This window comes from Anomaloglossus baeobatrachus, chromosome 1, assembly GCF_048569485.1.
Source record: "Anomaloglossus baeobatrachus isolate aAnoBae1 chromosome 1, aAnoBae1.hap1, whole genome shotgun sequence".
In the NCBI taxonomy this organism is placed as follows: Eukaryota; Metazoa; Chordata; class Amphibia; order Anura; family Aromobatidae; genus Anomaloglossus; species Anomaloglossus baeobatrachus.
The window spans coordinates 489090652-489105953 of NC_134353.1; the positions used below are offsets into that span (position 1 = coordinate 489090652).

Genomic DNA, 15302 nt, shown 5'->3' on the forward strand with positions numbered 1-15302 from the left:
TTGTGATGGGCACAGAGTCACCAATGTATGTAAAGCACTGTGGATTTCATAGTGTTATATAAATATTATTATGATACAGTATCATGATTTATATTCATATACGTGAGTCGTGCTTCCCACCTGGATCATTAGTAATTATATTATTTATTATTATTATAGCGCCATTTATTCCATGGGGCTTTACATGTGAAAAGGGGGTATACATAATAGGCACAAGCACAATAATCATAAACAATATGGACATATATAAATAATATGATGCCTTTTATACAATCATAAGAATAATTTCCAGGAGACATTGCGCTCTAATCCATGTATCCGGAATAGATGTTAATTATAGGTCATTTTACGGTGAGACTGTCCTGCTGCGGCTGTGGAGGGGTTAACTGTCACATCCCATTGTAGTGACAGGACGCAGCACTGTTACTAAGTTACTCTCCTTTCCTTATTCCATTGGATGATGTCTCCTGTCTGCAATGCTTTCTGATAGGAGCCTCATCCCCTGTGCTGGGCTGTGCGCACACCTCTAAGGAGGGATACAGGGAGATTCTGTATGGCAACAGCATGTAAGGACTAGGAGAAGGTTTACATCTTTAGGGGGTGTAGGAAAGCTTAGATGGGGAACAACAAGCAAGTATCCAGGCTGCTGCATTCAGCTGAGCAGGCCACAATGTGGCTGTAGACAAGGCATTGGGTGCAGGATAAGAGAATTAGCCTCAGGAGCAGATTGGCGCTGCAGGATTTTCTCTCTTTATCCATCGTTCATCCTGATCCTTGTCTGCAAACAAATCCAATTCAGAAGCACCAAAAATCGTGACAATAAATGAGGTAAGCAATCCCAATCATGTCTCTATTAGCCTCTGACCGATCTGACAGCACAAGAATATTGCTATTATTTAGCTGGCCATTGTTAACAGTCTTCCGTTACCGGTTAGCGGTAACAGATACGTCTTAGTCCTGATGTTATTATACCGGCCTGGAAGAATGGTTACTGCTGTTACTATTTGTACAATATTATGAGCTGAGTTAATTTTTAGTATTGGTAACGTCTCAATTAATTTGGTAATAGATTATGCAGAAGGGACTAAATCCATAAAAACCCAGAGATTCTGCTCGTCCAATGATATTCCATTTATTTAAAGGGGGGGTTTAAACTTTCCGGGTAATAAACTTTAGCTTATCAGACGATTTGGTCGCACATGTATATATTGGTGAGTGCTATTGATGATTGATATACACAAACATGCTCAGCTCTGACCTACTTATCTGGGGAGAGGAAAAATAGGGAGATATACGCAGCAGATTTTACCATCATAAAGGTGTTATTATGTTAGCAAATGGCTGAATTAATATTTAGTTTTGTAGATCGTCCAGAACATTGTGTATATTAATGTATAAGAAAGCATATAAAGCTCCAATACATTGCATCATATACAGAGTAAACAGACTGCACAGTCATTTAATATGCAAGCACTAAAGTGGAGCATTAACGAGAAGACAACAATATGCCACGACTCTGCAGGCAACATACAAATACACCAGAGACATAGAGTTGGTCTCATATGAGTAAGCATGTCTAGCAAGGACACAGCACTAATATACCCTTGCAAAGAAAATATAAGCAACTGGATACCTGCATTGAAAAATGTGGGCAGGGTGTTTTCAGCTCAGAATAGAAATAGTAAGCTGGGAAGGAAAGACTGAAAATTGCACTGTAATGCTGTGGTGCAATCCTATATCTAGATCAGGGTGCAATAAATGACAAGACATATGCATTCATGTTACAGATCATTGGTAAGGTCAAGTTATCAAGTCAGAAGGCAATAATGGCGTAACCAAGTGCAAATGAAGAATACACTGTAACAATGTAAAAAATGTTGATTGCAGTGGGATACTGGGCAGTCTGACTTATTTTGGGTATATAGATGGAGGTGAAGCGTGTACTGGTTAGTGCAAAGCTTGTGTTGTGGTGGTATAACAAGGAGTGGCATTGTAGGAAGCTTACATAATCAGATGGAAATTAGGAATATTTTGCATCAGGCATGAGTAGTATCTCTTAAACTTGACTATATTCTCCATGAAGATGTCTTGACTCTTGAAGTATTCAGAATACCCACAGCACACCTTGGGCAGCGTGTGATGTATCTTCTGGCCAAACATTGGATCAAAGACATGGACTTCACTCAGATTAGTCACTTCTGGATGCTATATAACAGTACTGACTACAAGTTTTGTGATAGATATGGATGAGAGGTAGATAAGATGGATATTAGATGTGAATAAGATGGGTACAGTTGAGAAAAATAGATATTGAGACATGTTATGTAATATGTACACCCCTCCGTTTTACTGCATAACCTCTTTTTGGATAAGTAGGTCAGCGCTATGTCTGGGAGCACTGATTTGTTTGTAGGTGAATCATCACATCCAGCACGGCCCACTCCCTGGCATCACAAATGACAAGGGTTTTTGTAAATCAACCATGCCGTCTGCTTACAAAAAGGCAAGCATAACAATGGGCATTATTTTGGTTATATCTAGCCTTTTTAGCCAAAGCCCACTCCTGTACATATCCTTTAAGAGACATGCGTTTACTCCTATATTGAGATGGATTTTAAACGGAACCTGTCAGGTCCAATATGAACCCAGAGCCACGAGCAGTTCTGGGTACATATTGCTAATCCCTGCCTACCTGTCCCTGTATACACTAGCATAGATAAAGGGATCTTTAGAAAAAGTATTTATAAAGATCTTTTATCTTATGCTAATGAGCAGGGGGACTAGTCCCAAGGGCGTTATATCCACTGACTAGCCTCCCTCTTAGCATGTTTGTACGCCCACAGTGGTGTACTAACATGCTATTCAATGCAGTGTCACCAACGGTGCTGTGCGTACCTGTGTTCGCTGTGACCGCGCTTCTGAATGCCCACCTTTTCCGGTCATGCCCTGTAGACCTCTCTGAAGCCGGGATGTGTACACCCATCTTCATACTGCACTTCATACCAGAAGCGCGAACACAGGTACATGCGCCACTGCTGGTAATGCTGCATTGAATAGCATGTTAGTACACCCCTGTGGGCGTACAAACATGCTAAGAGGGAGACAAGTCAGGGGGAAGTAACGCCCTTACGACTAGTCCCTGCACTCATTAGCATATTATAAAGGATCTTTAGAAATACTTTTTCTAAAGATCCCTTTATCTATGCTAGTGTATACAGCGATGGTTAGGCAGAGATTAGCAATATCAACCCAGAACTGCTCGTGGTTCTGACTGAGTGCATATTGCACTTGACAGGTTCTCTTTACTGTATAGCATGTACATTTGGAAATTAATTTAATGATAAAGAGATTTATGGTAGTGTATCATCTGAAAATGACTATTTAAACAAAAAAAGTCACTGTCTAAAGGGGAATACAAAGAAAGGTAAAGGTGTCCATACCCATCAGATATTATTGGTCAAGCCAACCTATTTCGATGGAACTCATCTACTCTATAGTGTTACCACTGAACCCTGAGGGCAGATATTCTGGGAAAACATATCTGATCATTTCTTTTCTATGGGGATAAGCTGCCTTCAGATATGATAGGGAGTTATTTAACGCTCCATATTGAAATCACATGGACACTTGGCCAAGACAAGCATGAATGTGACCAGGGGGGTTAGAACGACAATCTCCCTGTTGACACCTATAAGAACTGTACACTTGCAATCAAAATTATTCTAACCCCATTGCAAGTTAGCTTTATTAGCAAATGTCTATAAAGTTACTGCTCGTTTCAAGAAACCAGTGAAACAATTGAATATAACAATTAGTTTCTTGAAATGTAACAGTAACTGCTGCTTTTATTGATTGCTACAGTCTCAGAATTCTTCAACCCCCTGAATAGAATCATTATAAGAGCAGTTATTTGCAGATCACACGTGTGCACATGTGATGTAATTAGTTGCTAAAGGTAAACTTGATTTAATACATATCATGATCCTGAGGGAGCTAAGGAATTGTTGACCAACATTTTATTACATGTTAGAAATATGGCAAAAAGGACATCTATACTGCAAAATAATTTTGAGTAATCGTGTTGTTAAAACCGCAGTGTAAACATGCTGCCGATCACATGACAAATCAGCAAACCGCTTGTTCATCGGGTAAACTGATTTTTTGTACAGCATAAAATTGCAGCTTTCTTAGCGGTACATCATACTGTGCAAAAAGAACTCACACTGCCGAGAACTATGTCACCTTTGTGCACTAGTGAGCTAGTGCAGGTCGCGCTTACATTTCTCTGCCTGTTTAAACAAGCATTTAAACAACAGCTGATCAGTGAAATTTTACTGATTGGTAGTCGTATAGTGCCACATGTCGTTGATTGTAAATGGACCCCAATGCAACAGAGTTCTTGTTTTATTGGTTTATTGTAGAAAGTTTGAAAAGTTTCTTAATAAACCTATATTTCAATTGTGGCACCCCTGAGGCTTCAGTTGCCACAGGTACTGCACCTCGTCAGAGATACGGTATTCATCCCAGATACAGAGGAAGGTCATTGCCGGTAACCACCACAATCCATACAACACATAGTCAGTTGCCCTCCTACTGGGACTGGGATAGGGTAGGATGCTGGGGGTGGCCATCACGAAGTATAGGACCTCTGCCCACTAGTTCAGCAACCCGGGAGGGTGGAGCATGATCTAGTGGGAGCAAGGTGACAGATACTCAAAAAAGGAAAAGGAAAAGGAAAGCGACCGTGAACAGACATGGACTGGAAGAGCTAGCAGAAAAGCCAGGGACCCGTTGGTCTGGAGCGGAGCGCTCGACCCGGGTTCTCAGACAGAAAGGGGAATTCCGGGCTCACGAGGAGTGTGACAGGCACCCGTGACTCATTCCACTGACCAGGCACTGGGGTGGTGGGACTACCACAAGGAAGGACACACAGAAAGACGCACCGGCCTTGACCTCTGAACTATCCAGGATCGGCTGGAGCCCATGACAGTGGAGCAACGCATTCCAGAGGTGGTGATACTTCAGTGAGTAAAGAACTTTGACTGCAGTCCCTGTATCATCCAATCCTTCCCGTGCACTGCCCTCGCTTCAGCTGCATGGCAGTCGGAAACTACCCCTCCCAACATCCCTGGGGCCTGAGCTCTGCCTGTGGAGAGCTGAAACAATCAAGCTGCGCTACCATCTGCCCCAAAGGATACCTCCTGCAGAGGCGGCTCCTATATTAGCCGCAGACCACAGGTGGCGTCATGAATAACTACCATCCCCATCATTCCCCCATTTATTGACACCGCTAGGGTCACGGAACCCAGCCTAGCCACTGCGGCATCCCAAAAGCAGAACCGCGGCCCGGTAACAAGTCTCCCGAGCCCCCTTGGGAGCATCACAATGCCGATTCAATCATTTTTACTGTGACTGCAGGATTTTAACACTTTTTTATAGATAACATAGGATCCACCACTGACAATAGGTGATGGAAATAGCTCACCTTCTAGAGGTCTAAAATGTAGTGTAAAATAAAATACAAAAAAAATCCCATCAGAAAATAAAATCAGATTAGAAAAAATTAAACAAAGTAAAAGTATATGGTTTTGGATCATTAGAGCTATAAAATGTTGCTGTAAAACTATGGAGGAATAAAACTTACTGATCCCATTGAAGATTTTGGAGTGCAAGTTCTTTTTTCATTAGTTGTTCTTTGTTGTGGACTTGGAGTTTGATTCTGGGAAGCGGTTCACAAACTGCTAATAAAGCCTATAAACTGGTGATAACTCTAAAGCGGGCTTTACACGCTACGATATCGTTAATGATTTATCGTCGGGGGTCATGCCGTTGGTGACGCACATCCGGCGTCATTAACGATATCGCAGTGTGTGACACTTATGTGCGACCTAAAACGATCGCAAAAGCGGCCAAAATCGTTTGCCGTGGAGAGATCGTCCTGAAACAAAAAATCATTCTCTTCTAATTAGCGATGTTGTTCCTCATTCCTGCGGCAGCACACATCGCTATGTGTGACACCGCAAGAGCGAGGAACATCTCCTTACTTGCCTCCACCGGAAGGAGGTGGGCGGGATGTTTACGCCAGCCAGAGTGACGTCGCAGGACAGGTAAGTCCGTGTGGCGGGGTTGTGCGTGATGGGCAGCAATTTGCCCGTGTCACACAACCGACAGGGCGGGTACGATCGCTTGCGATCTCGCTAGCGAGATCGCAGCGTATAAAGCCCGCTTTAGATTGGTTTGGATGCCACCACTGAGCACCTCACTTATCACCAGGCTAGGATTTTGTGTCCCCCTATTTTCCCCTTGCTGCAAGACTGTGGCCAGAAGGAGGTGACTAGAGTCTCAGAACACACATGGGCCCTGCCGCTTCAATCACGTCTATGACACTCATGATACCAGAAGATAGTCTAGGGCAGCGCTGTGCTCTGATATCTTTGCAAGTGTCATAGACTCTAATGGAGTGTAAGTGGACTTACAGGAGAGAACAAGAGTTCTCTAACATGTCATCCTTCCAGTCGATAGGTAATAAATTGTTTTGGTTGGAAGACGCCTCATTTATTTTAATAATATAATTAAAGTCGTGTATAAAAGTGACTTCTTAGTGCAGAGTTCCCCAAGCTTTCTTGAGATCCACATTGAGCTCTGAAAGAGAGAAGATCATGAGCCACATCCTGCTCAAAGAGAGGGTCGTGAGCCACATCCAGCTCTCACCCCCTTACAGTTGTGACACTCAAAGCCCCCTTTACCGGTATAATGACAGCCAAAGCTTTTCCATAGAAATCCCACCAAGACAGTATAGCAATAAATATCCAGGGGATCCTACCTTCATCCAGATCTGCTTTTCTGTGTGGGGACTCACAAAATTCACCATCTGGAGACCTGCTCTTCACAGCTGTTTTCTAGAGCTGGTGCTAATGTAACAAGCTGGACGACAGCCGCGAGTCACACATCTTGGGCCTGCAAGGTAATGTGACACTCCAGCCACGGGTTGGGGACTTTTGTCTTATGTGGGCTTTACACGAGATGAGCTATTGTGCGATCATCATCATCATCGGGGTCACAGTTTTCATGACGCACATCCAGCATTGTTCACGACATCGTCTCGTGTGACACCTCCGAGCGATGCAGAATCGCTCACAAATCGTGAGTGGTGTACTCGTCGCTAAGTTTTAAAAAATTGTTTATTTAACATGGCGCCGGTTGTTCATCGTACCAGGGGTAGCACACATTGCTCCGTGTGACACCCCAGGAATGATGAACACAGCTTACCTGCATCCCGCGGCATGCGCCGGCTGTACGGAAGGAAGGAGGTGGGCGGGATGTTTACGTCCCGCTCATCTCTGCCCATCCGCTTCTATTGGCCGGCGGCTGTGTGACATCGCTGTGATGCCGAACGTCCCTCCCTGTCAGGAAGAGGATGTTCGCCGCCCATAGCGAGGTAAGTACGTGTGACGGCGGTTTAACGACTTTGTGCGACACAGGCAGTGATTTTCCCGTGACGCACAAACGACGGAGGCGGGTACGATCGCTCGTGCAATCGCACGATAGATCGTAACGTGTAAAGCCCGCATTAGTGTATTGTCGTTAGAACTGCTCATTTTGTTATACAGAAGTGTTTCTCTTGTTAAAAATTATTGAGTGGACTGTGCCAAAATAAACAAAGGTTATGTAATCACCATAATCGGATTATGTTGACTCAGCTTTTTTACATTGTAGCAAATATTCAAACAGTAGTCCAAAGAGATATTCAGTGATGAGTCAGAAATCTGCACTGGCCATTGATATATCAATAGTCAGCGTAGGGTTCTAACTACAACAAGGGATTATCTGTAAGGTCTAGAGCAGGGGTATCTAACTCGGCTGGGTATATCGGCCGCACACAGAAAAAAGTTTGAATTTGAGGGGCAGCATTTTTTGCAGGACAAAGTGTCATTTTTAGTTATACCATATATTTTCTCTATACAACTTTTAATCATATTTTATTTCTTTAAATGGCATTCATCGTATTAGTTATAGTACAGTCCATCTTGGTCCCCTTGTTGTAGTAATGTCCCCTGTCTTGTGCCCATAGTGTAGTAATGCCCTATATTGGTGCTCATCTTGTAGTACTGCCTCATCCTTGCCACAATAATAATAATAATAATCTTTATTTCTATAGCGTCAACATATTCCGCAGCGCTTTACAATTCAGGAAGATCATATACAAACAAGTAACAGTTTTAGAAAATACAATATTTAGAGGGAAAAAGGACAACCCTGCTCGTGAGAGCTTACAATCTACAAGTACATTAATACATATTGTATTAATGCACCATCCTGGTCACCTTGTAGTAATGTGCCAGTCCTGGTCCCCTACTTTTAGTAATATCACCATCTTTATCCCCAAAGTGCAGTAATGTCCCATTTTGATACCCCTGTTGTTATAATGACCCCATCCTTGTCCCTATAGTGTAGTAATGTCCCATTTTGGTACCCATGTTATAATAATGACCCCATCCATGTCCTCATCATCATCATGTTCCCCATCTTGTAGTGATGTCCCCACCTTGTAGTGATGTCCCATCCTGGTTCCCTTCTTCTAGTAATATCCTCATCCTGCTCCTCATCCTGGTACCCTTGTCGTAATGCCCTATTCATGTTCATGTTCTTGTAGTAATATCCCCATCCTGGTTCCCTTCTTGTAGTAATGTCCCATCCTGGTCCCCACCTTGTAGTAATGCCCCCATTCTGGTCCCCGTCTTCTAGTAATGTCCCCATCCTGGTCCCCTTCTTGTAGTAATATGACCATCCTGATCCTCATCTTGTATTAATGTCCTATCCTGGTCAACTTCTTATAGTGATGTCCCCATCCTGGTCCCATTCTTGTATAATATCCTCATCCTGGTCCCATTCTTGTAGTCATATCCACATCCTTGTAGTAATGCCTTTTCTTGCCCCCTTCTTGTAGTAATGTGCCAATCCTAGTCCTTATCTTGTAGTAATGTGCCCATCCTGGTCCCCTTCTTGTAGTAATATCTTCATTCTTGTCCTCATAGTGTAATAAAGCCCTATACTGGTGCTCATTTTGTAGTAATGGCTCATCCTTGCCCCATCTTGTATTAATTCTCCATCTTGATCCCCTTGTAGTAATGTGCCAGTCCTGGTCCCCTTCTTGTAGTAATGTTACCATCTTTGTCCCCATAGTGTAGTAATGTCCTGTTTTTGTACCCATGTTGTAGCAATGGCCCTATTCTTGTCCCCATAGTGTAGTAATGCCCATCCTGTACTAATGTCCCCATATTGGTAACCATCTTGTAGTAATGTCTCTCATCTTGGTCCTCTTGGTCCTCATCTTGTGGTAATGTACCCATCCTTGTCCCCATATGACTCATATTCATATGAAATAAAGCACTGAATTTGGCGGCCCCCTAGTTAGGGCGAAGAAGTGGTCTAGGTGTCCACTGGCTTCATGAAACAGCCTCATAGGCCCCATGCAGCCTATAGGCTGTGAGTTTGAGAGCCCTTGTCTAGACTCTAGAGGGATTCTTTACTGTAAAATCTGTGAGACTAAGTAACACAGAGGAAGCAGTCATGGAAATTGCCATTTTTAGAAGTGGGAAGGATTTTTGTTGTCCAAAATTGGAAGAATTTTCTTTTTTTGCCTTCTCATCATGATATTTATATAGTGATGGAATTTATTTTTATAGAACTGTAAATAGAATGCCTTCACATTTGTACCTTTTTCCCAATGGAGCTTACCTTCACAATCTCACAATTTTTATTTTTCATTATCACAAAGCTATGGTTTAAGACTGCCATAATTAAGTCTATAGAGATCTAAAGTTCATGAGATATAGTATCAGTCAAAGGCTTAGACACAGTTATTTATGCAATGGATTTCTTTGTTTTTATGGGAATGTGCACATTTTAAAATCAGTCGGAAGGAAACAAAACCCACGAAAAATCACATATGGGAATAAGTAAAGAATCATGTGAAACAAACTTGTGTTAAACCTTGGATACACCCCTTTTTACTGTGATGACAGATTTACACACCCTTTGCATTCTCTCAAGCAGCTTATGTCACCTGGGATTACTTCCCAACTGTTTTGAAAGTGTTTCAGAATTGCTCTGCAATTGTTGGCTGATTTGCCTTTACTCTGTACTCTGTGGCCCAACAAATCCCAAATTATCTCAATTTGGTTGTGGTCTGATGATTTTGGAGAACATGTCATCTGATACCACTCATAGAGGCCTTACACAGCCTAGACTTGTCTTTTGGATCATCTCATTGTCTTGTTGCAGCACAAACTGGAAACTAGATGGGATGGCATATCATTGCAGACTGCTGAAGTGACCATGCTGTGTAAATGTGCCTTGAATTTGGAGTAAATCACCAACAGTGTTACCAGAAAAGCATCCCCATACAATTTTGACCCTTGACCATTCATCAGATCACAATACAGATTTTCAATGATCTCAGTAGTACCTTCTTTGCAGCGATTTAACCATAATGTCCTGCTTCTAGGAGTTTCCCTTGGACATGATGAGATCTGCTTGTTATGTGATATCTGAACAACATTTATGAGATATGTTATCTTAGGTGCTGTCCATTTTCAGTTTCTGAGTCTGCCAACTCTAATGAACTTATCCTCTACCCCAGAAGTAGTTCTTGGTCTACTGGGGCTCTCCAGATTCATCATAGCATTTCATGGTTTTCATGACTGTCCTTGAGGATATTTTCAAAGTTCTAGCAGATTTGTTATAATGACTGACCTTCATGTCTTGAAGTAATGATGGACTTTCATTTCTCTTTACTTAGTTGAGTGGTTTTTACCTTAGGCTTAGAACAGTTCTGGAGGAAGGCTCAGCCCTTTATGGAACGGTGTGCCAAGTCTGCCTTCACAAAATACACTTAATAGTTGCATTTCATTTCATTGGAAGTCATTTCTGGTGGTTACTTAACAGCCGCTTGAGAGAATACCAAACAGGTATAAAACTGTCACCCTAGTAGGGGCACATTGAGGAATCTAAGATTTAACACATATTCACATTTTTTTCATATTTGTTTCTTTCCATATTTGATATATTTCCTTTGCAGTTTTGCTGCCTTTAGTCCAAACCCCCAATGTATCCATTCCAATAAGAAGGAAAAACATTGCATGGACAGGTGTATCCAAACTTTTGACCAGTGGTGTATGCATTTTATTTTTGTTTGATGGAATCTTTCAGTTTGCTAACTTATATATTATTTGGTGGAAAATGGAAAATATTAGTTTTTTTCACATCCAGCTGTGACACATATTTCAGACTTCCCTATGTCTGAAGAAGAAATCTCAGTACCACACAATTACTGAAGAGGAAGGCTCCTTAGAAGATTTTTGTCTTTTCCTCTATGACATTTAAGATCTCTCCCGATTCTTTTTACAACAGGCATAAGCAAGTAACAGAAAATATAAATATATGTGTGGAAAGCATCAGAGATAAAGTTCTCCTGCTTTTTTTTTTTTTGGGGGAGGGGGCTAAAATGTCTATAACATTATGACATATAGAGCTTGACTTTATCTTCTTTCTCTTCTTATAGTGTGGTGGTTAAAGTATTATAATTTATAATTGCATGCCTTTTATACCATTCAAGCGTGAGTTAAATTGTTTCTAGTATCAACATAAAGTAGGTCATGAAAAAGAACAGTTCAGACCAAGTGGTCCTTACATCATGGAAACTGTATCCATAGCTACTGCATCCTGTCACTATGGCAACACCTTTTTTCCATCAGCATCCATCCACATGTGTTACTTTTCAATTTACTTGGCAGGAGTTACATAAAGGCCATCATTCTGCTAAGTGCCTGCTAAATGAATTCAAAGAAAAACATGTATTGAGTTGGCTGGATAGAAAGTGAATATTTAAACAAAAATAACAAAGGTTTTTTTTGTCATGCAAAAAAAATAGTATAATGTTGTTCATAATAAGATAGTCTCTGCTTCCAATTAATCAGGAAAGAACTGTGTACCAATCAAAGTTTTACAAGACCAAGGGGTAGCTGTCAGCAGAAAATGACTTTTCAAACTGTAATGCTACCACCAGGGGGCACAGGTACACAGGAGCAATACAGAGCTCCTAGGTGTAATGCAGGGTCTTCCCACTAGATGTCACCAGTATCTAGAAGGGGAGTTAGCAGAATGGTCGTACACGCCGAGAGTCAGCCGGGAGGTCACGTCAGTGCAAAGGAGTCGAAGTCATGAGGAAGCCTAAGGTCGGTAGCCGGGATGTAACGTCAGATACAGATGGGGAGCAGAACCGTAGTCAGAGAGATAGCCGGGGGCAGAAGCCGAAGGGTAACATCAGTATAAAAGGTGACTGAGGATCTGGAAATTAGGGAGCACAGACAGAATGGACGGAGCGGTGAACAAGGAGAAGAACAGGGTAGTGGGATCAGAAGGAACTCACGGGAATCAGAAGTGCACACTGCAAACCAGGAATTATCACTGGCGAAGTTCTGGTGGAAACAGCCCAAAGATAAAGGAAGGTGATTACCAGAACGAGGCACAGAACAAGCCCCGCCCACCAGCAAGGACCCAGGGAATACAAACAACAGCACAATAGACAAAACCCAATGACTGTGCAAGGAGCAGAGCCAAAGGTTAATCATGACACAAACCAAGGCTAGGCACTCCGTGCAGCATTGACATGGTAAATACATTAATTGCACCTTCCCAACTACTTGTTTGCCATCCAATAAACAATCAAGGAAGAGGAGGGTGGAGATAGTTGCAAAATAATATGTGAAAAGGTACATAAAATTGTTTGAGCATGCAAAGGGTGCATTGAGCGCCTATGCTTGGTTTGAACTGTCATTTTGTGATGACCAACTTCCCTTATAAAGTACTTGCTTGACGCTATAGTAACTAATGTAGGACTAAATTGGAATGGGTACCATTTTTTTTTCTCCTTTAATCTATGCAAGAAAGTATTGACTGCTAGTTAGACCTTTCTAATCACAAATCTTCTAGGAAAGGTAGAGATGAAGTGGACAATACAACTCAGAAGCACATATATTTTTTAGTAAGGCAATGGAAATAACAAAAATTGTCTTCACTGGGGAACTTTGAATTAATCAACTACTAGGATTTGATAATATTTGCCATACTATATGTAACCTGTTTAGCATTTGAAGCATAAAGAGACAACCAGTCAATGTTCTACAATGATAGAATAAGTTATTTTATTGTTGGCATGGTCACATTTGAGTAGCAGTCCTTTGATGGAACTGTTTTGGTCCACTAGTAATGCAAGTATAACTGCTTATCCAGAAGGAGCAATGAAAACTAACAAATACTATAAAGGCTCGTGCAGACGACTGTAGTTTAGGTCCAATTGCGATCCAACAAAACATTGGATAGCACTCGGACCAATGTTATTCAGTGAGGAAGTGTACAAGTCCAATTTTGTTACTTGGCCCACTTGATTTTCCTCCGTAAAGTGTGGTTTGATTTTCAACATATTGACTGAATGGAGATTTTTTTTTTCCAATCTTCTCCACATCTGAGAAACACAGATCCTACTTGTCACGATTCACCTTTAGCTCTGCTTCCTGCAGAGCCATTGGACTTTGTCTATTGCGCTGTTGTTTGTATTCTCCAGGTCCTTGCCAGCGGGCGAGGCTTGTTCTGTGCCTCGTTCCAGTAATTGCCTTCCTTTATCTTTGGGCTGGTTCTCCCAGAGTGTCGTCAGTGATAGTTCCTGCTCTGCAGTGTGTGCTTCTGGTTCTTGTGATTTCGTTCTAATCCTCGTCCCGCTACTCTTACTCCTGTTCCCTGTCCACTGCTCTTTCTATTCTGTCTGTGCACCTCTTCCTCTTGTCTTGTTCCCTCAGTCCCATTTCCCCCCTCTGTACTGACATTACTCTTCGGCTTCTGACCCCAGCTTGCTCTATGACTATGGTTCTGCTCCCCATTTGTACTCGACGTTAACTCCCGGCTACCGACCTCAGGCTTCCACGTGACTTCGGCTCCTCTCCCTCCTTTGCACTGACGTTACTCCTGACTCTGACTCTCGGCATGATTGACCATTCTGCTACCTCCTCATCTATATATCGGAGACATCTAGTGGGCAGACGCCGCATTACACCTTAGAGCTCCACATCTCTCCTGTGTACCTTCGTCCCCTTGTGGTAGCATGACACTACTCTGATCAAATTTTGACAATCATAATCGTATAATTTTTCTCGGATGGTTCTTGTGACCCTTGCCATACTGTGGTTCCAGTTTTTTAAGCTAAAGCCAGCGGTGTATCATTAATTAAGCCACTAAACCAAACCTAAATAAGATGGAAAACACTAAGAAAACATCAACACACAACTTGCATTGGGCACAATTTTCACCAATTTTGATCACAACACCAAACAATTTCATTGGAACTGTTAGGGGCACTTTGCACACTACGACATCGCAGGTGCGATGTCGGTGGGGTCATGTCGAAAGTGCCGCACTTCCGGCATCGCTCTCGACATCGTAGTGTATAAATCCTAGATGATACGATAACGAGCGCAAAAGTGTCGTAATCGTATCATCGGTGTAGTGTCGGGGAATTCCATAATTACGCTGCTGCGACGGTACGATGTTGTTCCTCGCTCCTGCAGCAGCACACATCGCTGTGTGTGAAGCTGTTGGAGCGATGAACATCACCTTACCTGCTACCCGCAGCTCATGCCGACTATGCTGAAGGAAGGATGTTTAAGTCCCGCTCTGCTCCGCCCCTCCGCTGCTATTTGCCGCCTCCCGTGTGATGTCGCAGTGACGCCGCACGACCCGCCCCCTTAATAAGGAGGCGATTCGCCGGCCAGAGAGAGATCGCAGGACAGATGAGTGCATGTGAAGCTGCCGTAGCGATAATGTTCGCTACGCCAGCAATCACAAGATATCGTAGCTGCGACCGGGGCGGGGAATATCACGCTCGGCATCACATGCATCGGCTTGCGATGTCGTAGTGTGCAAAGCGCCCCTTAGATTTAAGCGACAATTTGTAAGTCAGGAATAAGAATAGAAATAAAGGCCAGTACATAAGTTGTTGCTGAACAAAATTATGAACTTTGGCATAATGTCGGTCCAGGGTCACTAATGAGGGCACTGAGTGATAGCGCTCAAGCTACGCTAGTTACTTTCATGGTGAGTTTATGTTTATATAGTGTTTACTGAAGTATTGATTGAGCATAGACATGCATGCTGCTTGCTAAATCTGCCTTGCATAAGGCACAATGTCTACATTCTGACTTTATAAACCCCCCTGGAGTCCACCCAGGCCCGTTTCATGTACCTTCTTA

General features: G+C 42.5%; 1 protein-coding gene across 1 annotated transcript in view; it reads left to right on the forward strand.

The window, feature by feature from the left end:
- Positions 1 to 488: 488 nt before the first annotated feature.
- Positions 489 to 15302, forward strand: part of ABHD8 (abhydrolase domain containing 8) — a 39498-nt gene continuing 24684 nt past the window's right edge. Inside the window, exon 1 of the mRNA XM_075338464.1 lies at positions 489 to 828. The gene's annotated coding sequence lies outside the window, so the exon portion shown is untranslated. The remainder of the gene's footprint in view (positions 829 to 15302) is intronic.